The sequence below is a fragment of the Giraffa tippelskirchi genome, chromosome 1 (genome assembly GCF_054371585.1).
Source record: "Giraffa tippelskirchi isolate mGirTip1 chromosome 1, T2T-mGirTip1v1.2.pri, whole genome shotgun sequence".
In the NCBI taxonomy this organism is placed as follows: Eukaryota; Metazoa; Chordata; class Mammalia; order Artiodactyla; family Giraffidae; genus Giraffa; species Giraffa tippelskirchi.
Window position 1 is genome coordinate 147,958,606 of NC_137275.1, and position 21,495 is coordinate 147,980,100.

Below are 21,495 nucleotides of genomic sequence, written 5' to 3' on the forward strand. Positions count from 1 at the left end.
CCTGAAGAACTATGGACAGAGGTTTGTAACACTGTACAGGAGGCAGTGATCAAAACCATCCCCAAGAAAAAGAAACTCAAAAAGGCAAAATGGTTGTCTGAGGAGGCCTTACAAATAGCAGAGTAAAAAAGAGAAGCAAAAAGCAAAGGAGAAAAAGAAAGATATACCTATCTGAATGCAGAGTTCCAAAGAATAGCAAGGAGAGATAAGAAAACCTTTTAAAGTGAACAATGTAAAGAAATAGAAGAAAACAATAGAATGGGAAAGACTAGAGATCTCTACAAGAAAATTTGAGATACCAAGGGAACATTTCATGCAAAGATGGGTACAATAAAGGACAGAAATGGTATGTACCTGACAGAAGCAGAAGATATTAAGAAGAATACAAAGAAGAGCTATACAAAAAAGATCTTAATGACCCAGATAACCATGTTGGTGTGATCACTCACCTAGAGCCAGACATCCTGGAGTGTGAAGTCAAGTGGGCCTTAGGGAGCATCACTATGAACAAAGCTCCAGAGGTGATGGAGTTCCAGCTGAGCTATTTCAGATCCTAAAAGATGATGCTGTGAAAGTGCTGCACTCAATATGCTAGCAAATTTGGAAAACTCAGCAGTGGCCACCGGACTGCAAAAGGTCAGTTTTCATTCCAATCCCAAAGAAGGGCAATACCAAAGAATGTTCAAACTACCGCACAATTGCACTCATTTCACATGCTAGCAAAGCAATGCTCAAAATTCTCCAAGCTAGGCGTCAACAGTATATAAACCAAGAACTTCCAGATGCACATGCTGGATTTAGAAAAGGCAGAATAACCAGAGATCAAATGGCCAACATCTGTTGGATCATAGAAGAAGCAAGAGAATTCCAGAGAAACATCTACTTCTGCTTCATTGACTACCTTAAAGCCTTTGATATGTAGATCACAATGAACTGTGGAAAATTCATCAAGAGATGCAACTACCAGACCACCTTACCTGCCTCCTGAGAAACCTGTATGCGGTTCAAGAAACAACAGTTAGAATCAGACATGGAACAATGGACTGGTTCCAAATTGGGAAAGGAGTACATCAAAGCTCTATATTGTCACCCTGCTTATTTAACTTATATACAGAGTACATCATGCTAAATGCTGGGTTGGATGAAGCACAAGCTGGAATCAAGACTGTGGGGAGAAATATCAATAACCTCAGATATGCAGATGATACCACCCTTATGGAAGAAAGGGAAGAGGAATTAACAAGTCTCTTGATGAATGTGAGAGAGGAGGAGTGAAAAAGCTGGCTTAGACTCAACATTCAAAAAACTAACATGATGGCATTTGGTCCCATCCCTTCACAGCAAATAGATGGGGAAACAATGGAAACAGTGACAGATTTTATTTTCTTGGGCTACAAAATCACTGTGAACAGTGACTGAAGCCATGAAATTAAAAGACATTTGCTCCTTGGAAGAAAAGCTATGACAAACCTAGACAGCATATTAAAAAGCAGAGACATTACTGTGGTGAAAAAGGTCCATATAATCAAAGCTATGGTTTTTCCAGCAATCATGTACAGATGTGAGAGCTGAACAATAAAAATGTCTGAGGGCTGAAGAATTGATGCCTTTGAACTGTGGTATTGGAGAAGACTCTTGAGAATCCCTTGGACTGCAAGGAGATCAAACCAGTCAATCCTAAAGGAAATCAATCCTGAATATTCACTGGAAGGACTGATGCTGAAGCTGAAACTCCAGTACTTGGCCACCTGATGTGAAGAACTGACTCATTTGAAGAGATCCTGATGCTGGGGAAGATTGAAGGCGGGAGGAGAAGGGTTGACAGGGGATGAGATAGTTGGATGGCATCACTAACACAATGGACTTGAGTTTGAGCAAACTCTGAGAGTTGGTGAAGGACAGGGAAGCCTGGCATGGTGCAGTCCATGGGGTCATGAAGAGTCAGACAGGACTGAGTGACTGAACAACAAATGATCTGTACACATTTTAGATGAAAATATGAAAATTTTAGTTAACAATAATAGGAAAAAAGGTTTAAGTTGTAATGTGAATGAAAAAGGATATTTGGTCATTTTTCTATGGCAACATGGCAAATTACTACAAATATAGGCACTTATTATTTTGTGGTTCTGTAGATTCGGGGTCTCATGACCAAAATGAATGTGTTGGCCTGGCCAAGTCCTCATCTGGAGCTGGGGTCTTCTTTTAAACTCATTCAACTAGTTTGAGAATACAGTTCCTTGTGGTTATAGGACCAAGGTCCCTGTCTCTTTACTGGATGTCAGTGAGGACTGCTCTTAACTTCTGAAATCTTCCAGAATTACTTGCCCTGTGGCCCTCTGTATCTTCAAGGCTACCAAGAGAGAATCTCCTTCACTTTAAATCCCTCTCATGCTTTATAGCTCTGTGTCCAGGAAAAGTCCAGTCTCTTTTAAGGTTCACCTGATTGGGTCAGACCCACCTGGGATAATCTCCTTTTCTTAAAGCCCATTGTAACATAACCCAGTCATGGGAGTGATATCTATTTCCCATTTGCAGGTCACTTCTGCCCATGCTCCAGGAGGAGGAGATAAATTAAGGGTGTCAGGCATTGGGGAATTATCTTAGAATTCTAACACAGATAATAACAGTACGCACAGTAACATCTCAGCCATGCAACATTTACATGCTCAAAAAAATAATCATGTGATATAAACCTCGGTGTTAATAAGATCTTTCTGTGAGGCTGGATTATGGATGCCTTTATTTTTTTCTTTATACTTTACTGTATTTTCCAAGCATTTTATAATGACACGTTAGTTTTATAATCAGAGAAAAACCCCACATTCTTTAAGATAAAGAAACAATCTAGCCTCAAACTAAGATAGTAATACATGAGTATGTGTGGCAATATGTGTGTGTGTAGCTGAGTGGTTTTCTCATTCATTTATTCTTCCATTCGTTCACTAACCAACAGATGAAAGTGCAGGCAGATTGCATTTTCCTATAGGAGTGTGTGGTCATGGGGACCCAGCATCCAGAATCTCCCTGGAATAGTTTCATACTTATCAGCAAAAAGATTCCAAAAGGCAAGTGGCATTTATCTTCCTAATTATCTTGGGAAAAAATATGGAAGGCAAGTTACTCCAACTGTTGAGAAATACTTTGCAATTTCTATTTTCCCACCATTATCCCAACAGCTTGATAATTTTTAGGTTTTGAAATTTCCCATTGTCTTTGTTAGCAGAAAATACCAGCTTCTCATAAATAACCGAAATGAAGCAACAGAACTTTTGGCTCAAAATCACTTTTCAGCCTGACATGTCAGAAGGAGCCCGATGCCAAAATTCTCTCTCAAAACAGAAGTGTGGCCCTGAGAGACCCAGTAACACAAATGAACCAGAAACCCTTATGGTGGGAACTCCCTCCACTAACACTAGAAAAAGGAATTGCTCAAGGAGGCTAATTTCAGCCTGTGGCAACACCACCAGGGGCACACCTGCTGGCCGTCTTGGGGTACTGTGTGCCGGTACCAAGTCCAGGGCTCAAATCAGAGACGAAGAATGTGAAATCAATTGTTGTTGTTCAGTCGCTCAGTCATGTCCAACTCTCTGCGGCCCCATAAACTGCAGCATGCCGGGCTTCCTGATCTTTCACCATCTCCTGGAGTTTGCTCAGACTCATGTCCGTTGAGTCAATGATGCCGTCCAACCATCTCATCCTCTGTCACCCCCTTCTCCTTCAATTAATGAGGTTGTGCAAAAAAACAGGTAAGGCCACCTGGACAAGAGGACAGTGGCCTGACTTGCCTTTGAGGCTCTCTGACCTCCTTTACCACTGCCATGCCTCACTTCAACATACCACTTGCTCAGCATCAGATCATTAAGGTGTTGATTTTGATGTGGATACTCCTGGGGTGTTTGCATTGTAATCACAGGATAGAAAATGAGCAAAACCCCTGAGGACAGTAAAGAAGAGTCAGTTATTGTGGAAAGACAAATAAAGAGGTTACTCTGCTCAAGGGCTCTACCCCACTGGGTAGTTAACTCCAAAGTCATCTTCCACACAGTCTGAAGGATTATTGCATGTTTTTGTACAATATTGACCTGGCTCAGGAACAGGCCTCAAGAACTCCAGTTTGCCAGGTTTGTGAGGCTGGAGGAAGCTCTCTGAGGCACGCCTGAAGAAGGAGAAAGAACTCCTTTCTGAGATTGGGTATAGTCAGGCAAAGCTGAAATCATGTCAATTTTAATTCTTAAAAATTAATCAATTTTTCATACGTGTACTTAGTTGCTCAGTTGTGTTGAACCCGTTGCAACCCTTTGGATTGTAGGCCATCTGGCTCCTCTGTCTATTGGATTTCTCAGGCAAGAATACTGGAGTGGGTTGCCATTTTCTCTTCCAGGGGCTCTTCCTGACCCAGAGATTGAAAGTGCATCTCTTGTGTCTCCTGATTCTATTCCCTGCTGAACCACCTGGTAAGTCCTTTATATATATATAAGTTTACAAATTATTAAGCATAAAAAATAAATGGGTAATCGTGAAACTGCTACCCAACTAATGTATCACCACCCATCCCATCTCCATGCTCTTCCTTGCCACCTCTCTCTACACTTGGCAAGTAATCATCTGAATGTTGCTTTTATTATTTTTCAAAAAAACATTCCTTATTCCTATTTTTTATTAGAGTTTGACCATATATCCACTAATCACTTGCTATTTAGTTTTGTTTATGTTTTAAACTCTATATAAGTGCTATCACAATTATATACTGTTTTGTAACTAGCTGTTCTTATTCAACATTATGTGTTTGTGATTCAACCATTTTTAGGCCCATAGCTTTGGCTCATTCATTTTCATTCCCTTATGTGAATATACTAGAATCAAATAATCTGTTCTCTTATTGACGGAGCAGCTTTACTTTTTAAAATGGTTTTAAACATGCTTTCACCATAGGATTTATGGTGGTGTTTATTTAAACAGGGATAAAGACAAGATGTGTTTAATAGATAGGACTGGGTGATGTGGCAAAAGAAAGAAATAAAGAAATATTTTGAGGTAAATCAGGTACCGGTCCCAACTCTTCCAAAACTTTCCTGTGCGTATGATTTCTCCATCCTCAGAAATGCTGCTGCTAAGTCGCTTCAGTCGTGTCCAACTCTGTGCGACCCCATAGATGGCAGCCCACCAGGCTCCTCCATCCCTGGGATTCTCCAGGCAAGAATACTGGAGTGGGTTGCCATTGCCCTCTCCCCAGATGGTGCTATTTAAGCTTAAGAGGAACTAGTGATCCACAATCAGGAGGAAGAAAATTCCAGACTAAGAAAACTACATGCGGGCAAAAACTCCAAGTAGGGCAACAACATCACACATTCTAGAAGCCACAGGAGCGGTGTGAGAGGAAGCACGGCTTCCGGTGAGCCCTGGACACATCCGGGCGGGATTCTGTGGGCTGCAGCAAGGGTTTTGGAATTTATCCTATTTGCAAACGAAAAGTGTTAGAGTTTTTTTTTTTTTTTGAAAACAGCTGACCGTATCTGTGTGTGTGTGTCTTTTTAAACATTACCGTGGGTGGTGTGAAAAAAATGGGTGGGAGGGGGCAGTGTTGGAAAAGGGGCCCTGGTGGGAGGTGACAGGGACTCAGACTGTAGCTGTGGCCATGGAGATGAGGGTGAGAGGAATGAACTGGCTTCCACTGTGGTCTAGAATCAAGAAAGGGGCACTGTTACAATTGGCGTTTAATGAGAAACACAATCAACATACGTGATTATGGGAAAGGAGAAATAATCAGACCCCAGATCACTTCACTAGGGAAGAGAAAGTTCAGAAACGAGTGGGCAGGACAGATAAGTTGCAGTCCTTTAGCAACGGGAGAGTAAGGATACTCTGTGTATCTCTTTCCCTCTCCTCCATCCACCTGCCTCTCCTCCCCTCCCTCTCTTCTATTCCCTAGTTGTTTTAGGGAAGAGCATCTTTAAATATCTGTGTGAAGAGTGCAGCAGACAAGCCTCCTCCCCAGGCTTCCAGAAGAGACAGGACAGTCCGGTCGCTCCAGCACCCCACCTCCCAGCACCCCTGCACATCTAGGCCTGAGGCCGTGTCCCCAGCATCCATTCTTCCCAATCCCTCTTCGTTATAAGTGCCTGAACAGTTCTATGTCAAAGCCCAAATCTTGGCCTAGATTCTGTGCCTGATAATACACTGTTCATTTCAAGTACCTTAGAGGCTTCTAGCACATTTCCTAGAGCAAGGCCAGAGTAGACGGCAAAGGCAGAGGATTTTGTGAGCACTGATTGGCCGAAGCCAGAAGCACTCTGGATGCTGACTGGCTCCACCATTCGCAGGGATGGAGGTTGTGGCACTCCTGAAAAGCAGATCTGGTGCCCTGACCCCTATAGGGTCCTGAGGGGGCAGGCGAATCAACCCTACTGGAACCTTGTGGAACTCATTCCTGAGGTAGGTACGATTTTTTTTTTTTTAATTAAGTACCATAAAACATGACTGAATGGGGACTATCGGAGGCTGTTTAGTGTACTTTAAAATTCTTTAATTTGCTGTACCACAATAACTTGCACTTTAATAAAAAGCAATCTCTCGTCTTAATAGCCAGACAATAAAGAGTTATTTATAGGAGGCGGAGTGCTGGCCCAAGCCTTCCAGGTGTGCCCCAGATTTGAAGCAAGCACTCAGAGAGATCTGCGGGGATGGCGCTGCCTGATACAGTCCAAACAAGCCTTTCGCCTGTGCTGCCATTGCACAGTGTCACGGCTCCGGGGCTGCACTGGCCCCAGGCGCCCCGCCCTGCACAGCACGCCGGGCGCACTGATTTATTTCGGTATTACGTTTAATTGTTTCCTTCTTGTTGAAGCCTTAACATGCGATGCTTGTAAATCTGACCCGAATCCTCCATATGGCGCTCTGGTTTTCCATTTTCAAATGCATTCGCCCTGGAATAATGACTGTGGTATAACTCAATTTGAGTTCTGCTGCTGGGGACTTTATTACATAATGCTTTCTAATTGACCCTCATAGTTTAATAAGACAGAACATTTCACCAGAACATTGACAAAAGTTATTAATTTTCACTTCAGCAGAGACCCATGTCCCAATTAAATCCCCTGAGAATGCCTGGCTGACTGACTGACCTCATTATGGCTAATGCTTATTAGTCCTGCGGAGAGGATAGCATCACACACTGTTAAAATGCCTAAATGAGCACATACAATCGTCCAACGTGATTACAATTTACATACATGACTAATTTTACTCCCCTAATCCTTGTCTGGTGCAATGAATGTGGTGTGCTGCTGTCATACCACGGGATCAGCCATCAAGGATTTGGAAGGTGTTGTAAAAATGCCCTGCCAGTGTGCTAAGCTACACCCAGTTAAATTATATCTGCCTTTCTAGGAAACTATTTTAAGCGCGTGGGCGTCTTGAAATGGGGCGACTGACTAGCGCCCATTCCTTCTTTAATATGGAACAGCTAGTACCCATTTGGGTTTTTTTTCCAGCCAACTTAAAAGAAACAAGGGAAAAAAAAAAACAAACCTATCACTAGCTGCAGCAAACAATTATTCCAGCCTTCCTGCTTGGATAGCTCATACTCCCTGAAGTAGGTTTTTCTTGCTGGAGTGTAGTTGTATTTGGACATTTTCTCTGAGTTTTCATTGGGAAGGAGCTGGTGGGGAGGATCTTGCACAGTCACCTGCCTTGTTTCCTCAGCTGTGTTGTGAGGGCATCACAGCTGCCACCCTGGTTACCAGTGATGCTACTACATACTCAAACTAGTCCCAGCTTGAGGGAACATCAGCTGGAAGGCCAGTTGGATGACAAATGCATGTTTGCCCAGGCTGGTAAAATGAGATGCTCAGAGGGGCAAGAAGATGAAAGTAAACCTTACAGTGTCTGTGGCTTCTGATTGTTTTTTGACCTTTCTTTTCCTGGTCTCTACAAGGTGTTTATCTTTCAGGCAGTCCAACCATGGCTCAGAGTCTGCTTTTCATGTGCATTTGTAGTCATTCCCCCTGGGCTGTGTGATTTGACACATGACAACAATCTAACAGCAGAGATCAAACTTCCCCTAGACTCTTTGCAATGTGACAAGTAATGTGTATTGACACAGCCAAGTGCACTCTGGAAATATGAGTGGTTGGGCGGGCACCGGACCTTCTTGCTCAGCTAGAGATAGCTTAAATCATAGGCTTCAGTTGCCCACAAAGATAAAGCCAGAATTTAAATAATGATAACCAGCTGGAAGCTGCAATTCATTGAAATCTTTTCTCTCTTTTTTCTTTTGGTATTACCAATTGAAAGGAGGGATTTGGTGGGAAAAACAATAATAAGGATAGCAAGAGCAAAAGACAAAGGCAAAGGAAATGAAACTAAACCTCCCCAGGGAATATTTGAGCATTCTACCGTTCTGCTCAGTCCCCATTCTGCAAGTGATCAGTAAGGACCTCCGTTGTGGCACTGCGAACAAGGCCCCTGCCTTCAGGAAGCTGATGGTCCGTAGGCTGTCAAAACTGTCATAACTGAAACATAGGTATACAGGGTGATCAATTCTACTGATGACCAAGGCTTATGGGAGCCCAAAGAAGGGGTATTAACCCGCCTTTGGTGGTGGGGATGAGGGTTGGCTGGTCCAAGAAGGGCTTCTTAGAGAATAAATCATTTCAGTTGAGCCCCAAATGATAAGTGAACTTTCTTAGGATATCAGGGAGGCGGGACTGGGCTCCAGGTAGAGAAAAATCAGTTTTTGTTTCTCCTTCATCCTTTAAACAAGTGGGCATTTAGTCCCACTATGTGCTGCCTGCTGCTCAGGTTCTGCGTCTCCATCTGATGCTGAAGAGTAACTCCTGGTGGTGACCTGAGGTGTGGCAGCCTCTCCAGGGAGGTGAGGATTCACCAGGGAATCATGGATGAAAGGGGCTCAGTGCCCCGTGTGTGGAGTAAATGATCGAGGGAACACACAGTGTGAAAAAGTACACTCATTCACACAGAAGAAGATTTAAGAAAAACACTATTGTGGGAGAAGAATCACCAAAGAGCAGAGTGAACTTGGGGAAAGAAGACATCTCTTTGGCAGGGCAGGGATGGGGGGAGTGTTAGTTCAGACATGATGGTGAGGGGGTGGCTGCTAAGCTTTGCCTGTGGTTTTGGTGCTGTGACCTAATCACGCACCCTTGTTTCCTGTTGGGGGTCTCCTGCTGTACTCAAAATGGCTCTTGGGAGCCAACCATGCCTCTTTCAGTTACAGGATGGGTTACATCATGTTGGTAGCTTGAATCTGGTCATGGGGGTAGTATTTATACTACAGGACTCAGTAAACTCTACAGAGTGCTTTGTCACTCATTCATGTCTGACTCTTGCAACCCCATAGACTGTAGCCTGCCAGGCTCCTCTGTCCATGGGATTCTCCAGGCAAGAACACTGGAGTGGGTTGCCATTTCCTTCTCTGGGGGATCTTCCTGACCCAGGAATTGAACCCGGGTCTCCTGCATTGCAGGCAGACTCTTTCTGACTGAGCGATGAGGGAAGCCCATCCCCAGAGAGCCGGTTGTTAAACACTGACCAACACACCACTACTGCTGCTGCTAAGTCACTTCAGTCGTGTCCGACTCTGTGTGACCCCATAGACCGCAGCCCACCAGGCTCCCTTCCCTGGGATTCTCCAGGCAAGAACACTGGAGTGGGTTGCCATTTCCTTCTCCAGTGCATGAAAGGGAAAAGTGAAAGTGAAGTCGCTCAGTCGTGTCTGACTCTTAGCAACCCCATGGACTTCAGCCTATCAGGCTCCTCCGTCCATGGGATTTTCCAGGCAAGAGTACTGGAGTGGGGTGCCATTGCCTTCTCCGAACACACCACTGTCTGCACCCAAAGATCACAAGCTGTGTGGGATGGGGAGGACTCAGAGGCATGAAGAAGGTCTCTCTTCTAAGGATTAAGGAAGAAATTTGAGTCGAGGGGTTGATATATGCCTACACCCTCCCCAGGAATGAAGGTTGAAGAAGTATCTCCAGCAATGGGAAGGGCAGCTGGGCAGTGGGAACAGTCGTACTGTTATGGGTTCTATGGTATCTTAGAGTGTGTTCTGGGCAGACGGTGATGACAAAAGAAGAGCATAGAAAAGAAGATGGGACCCCATGGACCAAAGTGTTTGTTCTTTATTCTGCAGCCACTGAGGACTCAACAGAGATATTTTAAATAGGGGCACAGTACGGTCAGATTTCTTTTAGGGGATATAGAGGACAGAGTGGTGGATGAAGATTCAGATGGCCAGGAGACCAAGATCAGGCTGTTGCAGTCACAGATATTTGCTTATGCAGTGTTGATTCCTTTCATTCCTTTCCTTCCTTTCCAACTGAACCGTCCTCAATTTTATTCAGGGAGGCAATGTGCCCTGCTTGAAAAACAAACAAAACTCCCACTGCCTCTCCCAGTCTTCCTTGCAGAGAGTGGTCCCATGACATTCTGGCCAATGGAAGGTAAGTCAGGTCACTGGATGGAGCTTTCAGGGCAGCTCTTTGAAAGGGGACAGACTTGAGAGGCATTTGCCTTTTGCCTTTCCTCTTCTTCTGCCTGGAATGTGGATGTAGAAGAGGAGCAATCATTTAGTGAGCATGAGGTGACAAGCCCACAGATGACAGCAGTGGTCAAGGATGGCTGAATGGAAAGATAGAAGGAAATTAGGGCATATGTTGGAGGTATAATGACCATATTGATTCTGGATCTTCTGTATCTGGATTTCTTATTGCATGAAAAAAAAAAATGCAAAACTCTGTTTGGGTAAGCCATGGCAAGTCTTGCTTTCTGTTAGGTCAGCTACACCCTCCTTAACTACTTCCGGTACCATTTTAGAGATTCAGGTGACAGACCCTGTGGACAAGAAGGGAGCAGCAGCAATGACATGAAGATGTAGGAATATCTTCATGTTCCTACATGCCTCAGGTAAACTAGGCAGCAACATCTATTTAGGGAGAATGAAGCACAAAAGATCGTTTAGCTTCTGAGACTGAGTGAAATACAGAAGGCAGAACAGGCTGCAAGGACTCGGGTTTCAGGGGACAGATGGGACATACACAAGAAGACAATGTTTGGACAGGCTGAGTTGGAGGGACTTGACATCTAAAGTTGGAAGGAGAGGCTGGCATTGAGCAGAGAGGCTGAGAGAGTCCTGAAGTAGGGATATGGCAGCTATCAGCTAAGAGATGGTGGTTGGGTCCTTGGAATTGCTTACAAAATGGATGACTGATGAGAAGAGGCCCAATGGGGAAATTCTGAGAAACACCAGCAGGCAAAGGATGGGCAGCAGAGGGACAGAAGGGGTTCAAGAAATGAGTGTGAAGGGCAGGGAGAGAGATGGGAAGAGGGTTCATAGAGATGAGCCCCAGGAACTAAGAGCAGAGACAGTTTTGAGAAGGAAAGAGCAATCAAGAGCACCATGTGCAATGGAGTTGTCAAGTAGGATGAGGAATGAAACTTAGCCTATGGATTTGGCAATTAGAATGTCAGTGTTTTCTGCTTCCACTGAGGTCACTACCGAAGGTGGAGAAATGATTTGCCCAAAATGACATCATTAGTAATGAGTCTAGCATTAGAAATGGAGACACTGGGCTTCCTTGATGATCCAGTGGTTGAGAGTCCACCTTGCAATGCAGGGGACACTGGTTCAATCTCTGATCTGGGAAGAATCCACATGCTGCAGAGCAACTAAGCCTGTGTGCCACAACTACTGAACCTGTGCTCTATGGCCTGAGAGCTGCAACTACCGAGCTTATGCATAGCAATTACTGGAGCCTACGTGCCCTAGAGCCCATGCTCTGAATCAAGAGAAGCCATTGCAATGAGAAACCTGCAAGCTGCAACTGGAGAGTAGCCCCCACTGGCTGCAACTAGAGAAAGCCTGTGTGCAGCAACAAAGACCCAGCACAGCCCCAAATAACTAAAATAAAAAAAAAAATTTATATATATATATATATATATGTATGTATAAAAAAATGACAAGGCCCGACTCCCTGTCCAGTTGCTCTTTCTCTTCTATTACACATGCTTTTAGGCTGCCCCAAATCACCAAACCAAGTTTTCACTTTAAAAGATCAGCTTTGGAGTGGGGCGGGTGGTGGTGGTGGTTGGGGTGAGGTGGTAATTTATGCTCAGATACAAACCACTTCTAACTGCCTTTACTGAAAAATAGGTTTAAATAGGTGTCCTTTTGTCCCCAGATTAAAGTATCTCCTTAGCTAATATTTTGATGCATTGAAATCTCTTACTGAAGGCAGTTAGCCGAGGAGAGAAAGAGAGTTAGGACAACACCATCCTCTGCCATGCTCATCCTTCATAGCCTCACCCTGGCTGGAGATGGCCTTTCATTTCTCATTCCATGTCCGTCCCACAGCAACAGGCCCAAAGGCCACTGCCTGGTGCAGAAGTGCTGTTTTTTTCCTCTCAAGCGAGGAGCAGCTCTTTTGGATATGAGCCCATCCTGAGTGGACATCTTTATCCATCATGGAGACCAGAAACAGCCTGAGCCTGGGTCCCCAGCAGGCACTGTTTTGCCCAAAGTTCTGACTCTATTTCCAGACCACAGCACATGGCTATCACAGAATCTCAGAAAGCCATGTTGATCAGCACAAGAGGCGGGGCTCAGGGAGACCATTCTGAAATTCCTGAGGATGAACTAAGCCTGGGTATCACTTTTTTTTTCTTTTTTGGCTGAAAGCAGAGGTCAGAAAAGTGAAACTTTGAGGGGCAAAGGGGTTACAACCCCAGAGCATTTAAACCACCTGACGCCCCAGGCAATTGCACACCTATTGGTACAGAGGTTAGAGTATCAGTTACTGGCAGAAACCCTTCTTGCAAAACACTCTGTATGTGAGAACCTCAGTAAAGCAAACAACCCCCCACCCAAGGCTGTGAAGCTCTTCCCTTGCCCCACGCTGTCAGGGAGTGAAACAGCAACTTGGATACATGGCTGGCAGTTGGCAGGGAAACCTGGCGGGTGTGCTAGGGGCACTGCAATCCATAAAGGAAAAATGGTCTAAACAGAGCAAGAGGGTTTTGTTGTTGCTTTTCCTGAGCAAATGAGCACTGATGTTCTTTCTCATGTAAGAAAGCTGCAACTGATCTGGAGACAATTTTTCTACCATGGACAAGGCAACCAGGGCTTCTGGCTGATTAAAGGGAGTAGCCACTGTTCACCATCTTTCAGGAGTGAGAGAATAAAGAAGGAGATGCAGCCAAAATAAACAGATGGCTGGATCAGGTGGGGGATTCTGTCATGAGCAGACACACAGGTAGCATGAGCCCCAGGCAACCACACAAAGCCATTAAGAGGAGCCAAAACTCAGCATAGAGTTCTAGAACCCTGGGAAACAGTGTGTGCTCTGCCCCAGAGGGGGTCACCTTGGAATTGTCACCGATCCAAAGGTAGTGAAGTTTGCACAGAACAGGAGGGTCCCAGCAGGCAAGCAATCCTGGACCCCAGGGAGGACTAGGAAAAGATGGAACTGAGAGCAAAGGGCTAAGTTAGCAAAGTCAGCAGAAATTCAGACCCCTTGAGTGCCTGGAAGGTTGAGCAGCAGGCAGTGTGGTGCCAACTGGCAGGTGGCTCCCAGAATCCACTTGGAGCCACCGAGGCATCTTTGCAAACATTGACTGAACACCTTCTGGGTTTCAGGCACTAAGACACGGTTCTGTCTTCTAGGACCTCATGGTCTGGCAAGTGGAGTGTTTATAAATAGATGAATCACACTACAGTATAGTGGTTATGAACAGAGTTTTGAAGCATCACAAGAGAGGGCGCTGTCAGGAAAGACTTCAGAGAGGAGGTGACAATGAAGTTGGATAATGAAGACTAAGCAGGCATTCGCACCAGAAAAATTGCACCAGAAGGCCACAGCTGGGTAACTGGGAGGTTATATTAGTTAAGATTCAGGTTGCAAAGCAAAAATCTCCAGTTACATGAGCTGAAGTTAAGAGGAGTGTTACTTTAGATGTACAACAGACAATGTTACAGGAAAGTAAGAGGAAAAAAGTGTTGCTATATTGTGTGAGGGCCCAGACCAGGAAATCAGGGATGTTAATTTGTCAGAGGTGCACAAGGACTCTGATCCACCATCCTCTGTGTATCTGGTCCAGTCCTCTGTCTTCCTGAGGTCTTCTCCTCTCTCTGTTTACTCATGTCCTTACAATTCTGTATCTTTGCATCATAAGTGGCCCTGGTTTGCTCTGCCATCTACTTCAGGGCCAGTTCCCTATGCCCTTTCAAGTAAGGTACCGTCATCCTGAGGGTACATCTGACTCAGTCTCTCACGGCTCTCATTCCAGTAAAGGAGTGCTGGAAGTAATGATGAAACACTCTGCCTCCCCGAAGGCTCTATAAGGCAGGGGCAACTCAACACCTGTGGCATAATGCAGGGGAGGAGAAGTCTATCCAAACACAGCGTGGTTTTGAGATATTGAGAGCTGTGGTCTTGACCATGGCAGTGCAGCAGTCAATGTGACAGCACTCAACAGAGGCAGCAGCAGTGCTCAGCATTACCAACAGTGCCTAGCAGATAAAAAGGCATCCAGAAGGTAGACATTGGCCACGGAGTCCCGAGGGTATTGTTCACACCTGACTGGTCTTGTTAGTGAGACCATGGGATTCTTCCAACTACCGAGGCAAGCTCTTTGCAGGGGGTTGAGTTCCTGCCAGCATGCACAGGGTACCTACACTCGCTGTAAGCTCTTGTACCTGCAGGCAGTTTGATGTGGGGGAAGCTTGAGCAATGTGTCAATCAAAGTACCCAGCTTCCTCTTGACCTATAGCCTGCCGTCTGGGGGAACTGCTCATTCCAAGTAAGGCCCAGCAGGAATTAGGACCCTCTTAGAAGGACATGCAGTAATTCCAGAAGGAACAGAAGTTGTCAGTTCCTACCAAGAAAAGCCAAGGGCACTGAAAGATTGGAAAGAAAAGCCTCTGACAGAAGAATGTAATCAGAGAGAAATGAATAGAAACTGCCCAAAGAAAATGCATGCTCCCTAGCAACCTGCTGCATAGAAAATAGGCCAAACAAATAGCTCTAAAAAGGATGTGGTAGTGGTAGGGGAAGTAATCAAAACTAGGAAAGCAAGAAAGTATTTAAAAAAAAAATCAAACAGCAATTCAGCTGGAGAAATTATAGTACAAAGTTAAGAAAGTGCAAAAACATGATAAGGAAAGCAAAGGTGAAGAATGAAAAGAAGATTGCGAGAGAGGCTAAGATAAATAATAAGGCATTTTTCAAGTACAGGAGGAACAAGAGGTCAGTACAAGAGCCAGTAGGGCCTCTAAAAGCTGACAGAGGTAATTTATTGACAGAACATGAAGACATTGCGAAAAAATATTAAAAGGCATTTTTCCTTCCCCTCCTTACCTCTCTTTTCACAAAGGAAGACGGGGACATATGCCAGAACAGACACAAATTTCCCAGGAGTGGAAAAAAGACATATTGAAGGAAATCAGGATCGTGTCAGCACAGGTGATCAAGAAATTAGGACATCAGAAAAATTGCAGAAAGTCTAGAAACCCAGGCCAGGGCCTCCTGGAATGTGGGACCCAGAGGCCAGTGAGGTCCAAGGCCAGGGAAGGGAGGGATGGGAGAGGGTCCACGGTATATCAGAGAGGGGCAGTGATCCACCCAGGGGCTGGTGTAGGAAGCAGTCTCGGGTTCTGCTTTATAAGCCCATCTTGTAGATTGCTTTTTCATCTTTGATAAAGGGAACAGAGTCAGGGTTTTATCAAGTTTTTACACTCCAAACTGTTGACAATGATCTCTGGTGGGGTGCTTGTTTTTAAAACTACCAAGCATGATCCAATTTCGGGTAAAACTTCACTTTCCTTCCCATAAGAAGACTCCAGAACATAGGTAGAAAACCTGGGTTTGAGGTGTTATTCTGTCAAGGACCAGCTGTATGTGTGCATGCATGCTCAAGCATGTCCAACTCTTTGCGAACCCCTGGACTATAGTCCACCAAGCTCCGCTATCCATGGAATTTTCCAGGCAAGACTACTGGAGCAGGTTGCCACTTCCTACTCCAGGGGACTTCAGGCTAATTGCTTAATCTCATGAAGATGTAGGTAACTCATTTCAAAAATGAAGATAAAAACTATCTTACATGACCACAATACTCAAATAAAATCATTTACTTCTCCACCAATACAGCAAAAAAAAAAATATGCTGAGTGTTTTAAAGGGCCAGGCACTGTTTTGGGCCCCAGAGAGGCAGGATTAATAAGACATGTCCCTGCCCTTGTGGGGCTGACATTCTGGTATGAGGAGAGAGGTATTCAGCAAGGAAAGAGAAAAGTAAAGAAGATCATTTCAGAGAGTGATGAGAGCTTTGGAAAGAAAATACACAGCTGCGTAAGGGCCTGCTCATAACATTGGTCAGGGAAGATGACACTGAGATCTGAATTAAGAGGAGGGAAGACCTGGGATAGAATTTACCAGAAAGAAGGCAGTCAGACCTGGCCCTAAAGTTAATAAATATAAAAGCATTGTATAAACTGTACAGTCACCGAAGTGTTGGTTCTGAGTGATATTATCAAGAGCTTTGTCCAAGACTGAGAATTTGATTTTCAACCCAGCTCCTCAATCTGAGTAAACTATAGGGAGGTGTCAAATCAAGGCAGACTTCGGCAAGACAGGCCTGGCAACAAAGAAGTACAAAGCATCCAACATTTACAGAAATACAACATGGATTCCAAGAGAAGCAGGGCACGTAGGGCATGTCTCCCTTGTCACATGGACTCTGAGGCCGTGGTCCCTGTGTGTGGCCATCCTCAAAGTTCCAGACGAAGAATTACCTTGGGACGCGCTGCCTACCTGGGGTTGTCAAGGTTCTGTGTAAAAATGCCCAGGTTCTAGGGTGAAAAATGAAGCGGCATGGATTCATTTTCTTGCTCAAAAGCATCAGCCCTATCTGAAATTTACTCCATCCCATGGCCAAATTAATCATTGTGATTGGGTCATGCAACAATTAAAGAGAAAAAACTTCATTCTTATGTTTCCAAAGGTCTGGTTTCATTTCCCCAAAACCAGTCAAGCTCTTAGTCTGGAAAATGAGCTCAATGCTGAGAGAGGAAACTAAGTGGAACCAGAAACTTCTAATATTTTGTCTTAACATAAGAGTATAATGAGACAGAAGTCACATTTCATTTCACAAAAGCTTATAGAGGCAAAGTCTTGCAGAGGGGAGGTGTGAGCCTGATCCTGAAGTCGACAGGACCCTGGGGGGCTTCTGGGCATGGAGGCCTGTCCGTGTCCCCCGTTTCTTGTTTGTAGGGAATAGGCCTCAGCCTCCATGACCTTCCTGGAGTTCCAAAGTGCAGATTCAAACAGTTGCTAATCAGGGAAGGAAGGGGATGCAGACACTAGGGAGGAATAGCCAAGAAACAGTTGTGTAGCTTTGAGACAGGGCCCTGGTTCTGTCTCAAGTGATGCACAGAACAATATCTTTGAGCTCTTTACAGAACCAAAACCTCTGACAAATGGATTTGTACTCTTCATTCCAGACAAGACTACCTGAGGCCAGACTAATGAAATCAGAGAGGCTCATCAAGAGATTATCTGAGACCAGACTGAAGGAGTGCAGGCCCTGCACACACCCAAATCTTATCAGCAACCCCATCCTTGAACCACTGCTATAAAATTCCTCACCAAACCCTCACAGGTTGGGACACTTCGTTTTTCAGGGGCATGAGCTTGCTGCGTACCCTTTGCCTGGCAAAACAATAAAGCTATTCTTTTCTACTTTAGCCCAAACTCTATCTCTGAGACTTGATTCAGCACTGATGCACAGAGGCTGAGTTTTTGGCATCAGTGTCAGCCTGATTCCTTAAAGGGAGTTCTGGAGAACTCATTAAGCCTCACAGCCTTCCCACCCACCATGTAGGAACCACATGTGGTGTGATACATCCCCAGGCATGTCCCTTTCTTTGCCATGCAGTCAGCCTGAGGGCAGTTCTCCTCCTTGTCCTAGGAGCCATAGGTGAGGCACAGAACTCCCAAAAAGGATCAAAACCCCACCAGGTGGAACACTGACATGGTCATTACTAGGGCAGACAGGATTGCCAGGGAGAGAGTGAGAAGGGAGGAGAGTCAGGGACCCTGTGCTCAGGAACTTCAACATTGCTGGCTGATCCAAAGAAAAGCTTATAAAGGAGCCTGAAAAGATTGTTGTTTCACAAGCACCCTGCAAAGGAAGAGGGCATTACTATCCCCATTTTAAAGATGAGAATACCAACACTTGTGGAGGTCAAGTAAGCACCAGGTTAATGGGAGAGTTAGGACTTGAACACAGGTCTCCAGACCCTTGTAGGTCAGTTGGTAAAGAATCTGCCTGCAATGCAAGAGACCTGGTTTGATTCCTGGGTCAGAAAGATCTCCTGGAGAAGGAAATGGTAACCCACTCCAGTATTCTTGCCTGGAGAATCCTATGGACAGAGGAGCCTGGCAGGCTACAGTCCATGGGGTCTCAAGAGTCAGACACGACTTAGTGATTAAACCACCACTCCAGACCCTGCGGTCTTTCAAATGAAACAAGGGAAGCTTTTCCAGTGCTCAAGCGCCCTGGGAGTCAAGGGAGCTTGTCCTTCTTCAAAGATGTTTAGAGATGCTCATGCTCATGGTTGAACACTTCACCTTGTCAGACACAGGCTCTGAGAACCAAGGAGGAAAAGGAAGAGAAACTCCTTTCTCAGTAAGCCTAAGAATCTCTTCAATATTCTGGATACCATGTCATCAAAGGATTCTGATTTTCCCTGTGTGAGGCGAAGAGATGTGGTGGAGAGGTTTGAACATTCAGTCCCTGGTCTCCATTTTGAACAGCTAGCAGCCTGGCCTGGGGTGGCAGGTGGGGTACCTGGAGCTGCCCCCATCTGTGCCCAGAAAGGACAAAGGTGCCCATGAAGTGGACTTCGGGGCAGATGGTGAAGATCTCAGCTGCCCAGAGCGCGGGACCCAGCTCTGCTTTGTGCCCCAAAGCTCTGAGTTTACTTTCTGACTCAGGGGAGCAGCTGTGGACTTTGTCCGTTTGGCAGGCTTGCCAGATGTTTGCTGACCCCAGGTTTTTTCTCCCTGGAGGCGGCCCTGCCGCCTCCGAGATCAGCAAGGGTGAGGGGTGTGCGAGTTCCCAGGCTTCCCCAGGGCAGAGGGAGCAAGTCTGGGGCGGGCTGGGCTCTGGGCTGGGACTCAGGGCCGTGCTTGAGGGACGCAGAGCCTGACCCTCCGTTGGCCGGGTCTTGGGAGTGAGGAGCAGTGAGGAAAATTGGAAGGAATAATCCCTGCCCCCTGAATTGCCTGGGATTAATTAGGAGACTGATAATGTACAGCATGTGCCTGGGATGAAAATGAGTTATAGCCTCGTTATTAATATAGCTGGATGGATGATTAGTTTATATAAAACAAGGCCACTTCTCAATAAGCCAGAGGTCATTAGGTGTCCTCACAGGGTGACATAAGGGGGTAGCCTGTGTGTATACTTGCGAGGAATTCCAACTGATTTACGGGAGGGTGAGAGGCAGCGAGTCAAAGCTGTTTTGCCCACTTCAGTAAATAAAAAGCAAAGACCCAGCACGAGGCTTGTGTTTATTCTTTTCCTTAAAGAAAATATTTTCCATAAAACTGGACACTGACATTAAAAGTAAAAGGGGGGAGGGGCAGGGAAGAAGAAACCTAAAACCAATGTAAATTGGAAGCAAACTAGTGTTCATTTCCTGTGGAGCAATTTTATATTTTTTAATGGAGTTGCTGCGGCTTTTTATTTCAGTAGAAGGTGAAGAGTCCAAAGCATGAGGATTTAAGGCTTCCAAGTGTGTGTCATTATATGAACAGACCCTTAAATTTGCCAGCACGCCCCAGGCACTGCTCCTGCATAACTAATGTCTCCCTGCCAGGGCCAGGGCTGAGGGTCCTTTGACTCCTCTGGAAGTTATGCAGGGGTAAGGGGAGTGTCAGGAATGCAGGATTAGGCCCCATAATTGAGGCTGTCAGCTGAAGAGGCAGGCGGGTTTGCGAGCCTTTCCAAATTTGCATTTATTATGGCATGAAGATATGGCTCCTTTGGTATAAAAGGGGTAGGGGAGGTGTCTGGAAGTCGGCAGTATTTTCTTCTCTATCTCTCTTTTTTAAGTTGACTGGTTCTGTAACATTCATTACGCTCTTCTTAATAGATCCCAGAAATGCTGAAATAGTCCTTCAGAGGAAGCATTCACTTGAAACAACAAAAGATTAGAGAGACCTTAAAAATGCTGGATTTTCTTTACTTTTTGAGGAAGGCCAGCTGGAACCTTTTGAGATTATTCCTATTCAGTGTGCAGCCACAAACAGTACTGATGGTGAGGATGAAACAGGTTTTTGTGAATCACGTATGGATACAGCAGTGTCACTTAATCAGACACTCCTTACTGGATGGTGGATATAGAGACCATGGCCAAAGATCCTGCTATAGTATAAACAGACCCAAGGAGGCAGAGGTCTTCAGGTTTTGAAGAGACAAGTGGCCTGTTCTATTTATGCACATACATGCAAGTGGCATTCTAAGTATACCCATTCTCTCTTTAATTTTTAAAAATTTTATTAATTTATTGATTATTTTGGCTGCTCTGTGACTTTGGGGATCTTAGCTCCCTGACCAGGGACTGAACCCAGGTTGAGTGAAAGCGTGGAGCCCTAACCACTGTACAGCCAGGGAACTCCCTTAATTTAATTTTTTGTACAATATAAATGACATGAAATATACCATTTTAATCATTTTAGGTGCACAATTCAATGACATTAGGTACATCCACATGGTACATCAACACCACCATCCAGTTCCTGAATTTTTCATCTTCCCTAATTGAGACTCTGTACCCCTTACACAAAAACTCCACTATACTTCCCCTTCTAGCCTCTGGGAACCACTACTCTACTTTCAGTCGGTCTGATTTTGACTCCCCCTGGTGTCTCATATAAATGGAATCATACAGTATTTGTCATTGTGTGTCTGGCTTATTTCATTTAGCACAAATGTCTTCAAGATTCACACTTGTTGTAGAATGTATCAAAATTCTATTCCTTTTTAAGATTGAATATTCCATAATATGTATATTCCATATTGTTTTTATTCACTCATCCATCCATGCACATTTTAATTGCTTCTACTGTTTTGCTATTGTGAATAGTGCTGCTATGCACATGGATACCTAAGTACCTCTTCCAGACCTTAACTTCAAACATTTGGAGTACATACCTAGAGGCAGAATGGCTGGATCATATGTAGTTCAAGTTCTAATTTTTTTTAGGAACCACAATAGCAGTTGCACTATTTTCTATTTCAACCAACTCTACACAAAGGTTCCGATTTCTCCATATCCTCAATAACAGTTATCATTTTCCGTTTTTTTTATAGTAGTCATCCCAATGCATGTAGAGTGGCACCTCATTGTAGTTTTGATCTGCATTTTCCTAATAATTAATGATGTTAAGCATCTTTTCATATGTTTACATA

At 44.7% G+C, this 21,495-nt stretch overlaps 1 protein-coding gene across 4 annotated transcripts in view; it reads right to left on the reverse strand.

Moving 5' to 3' along the window:
* The window catches only part of LOC145510005 (uncharacterized), a 287,812-nt gene that overhangs the window by 87,819 nt on the left and 178,498 nt on the right, over positions 1-21,495 (reverse strand). The gene's annotated exons all lie outside the window — the stretch shown is intronic.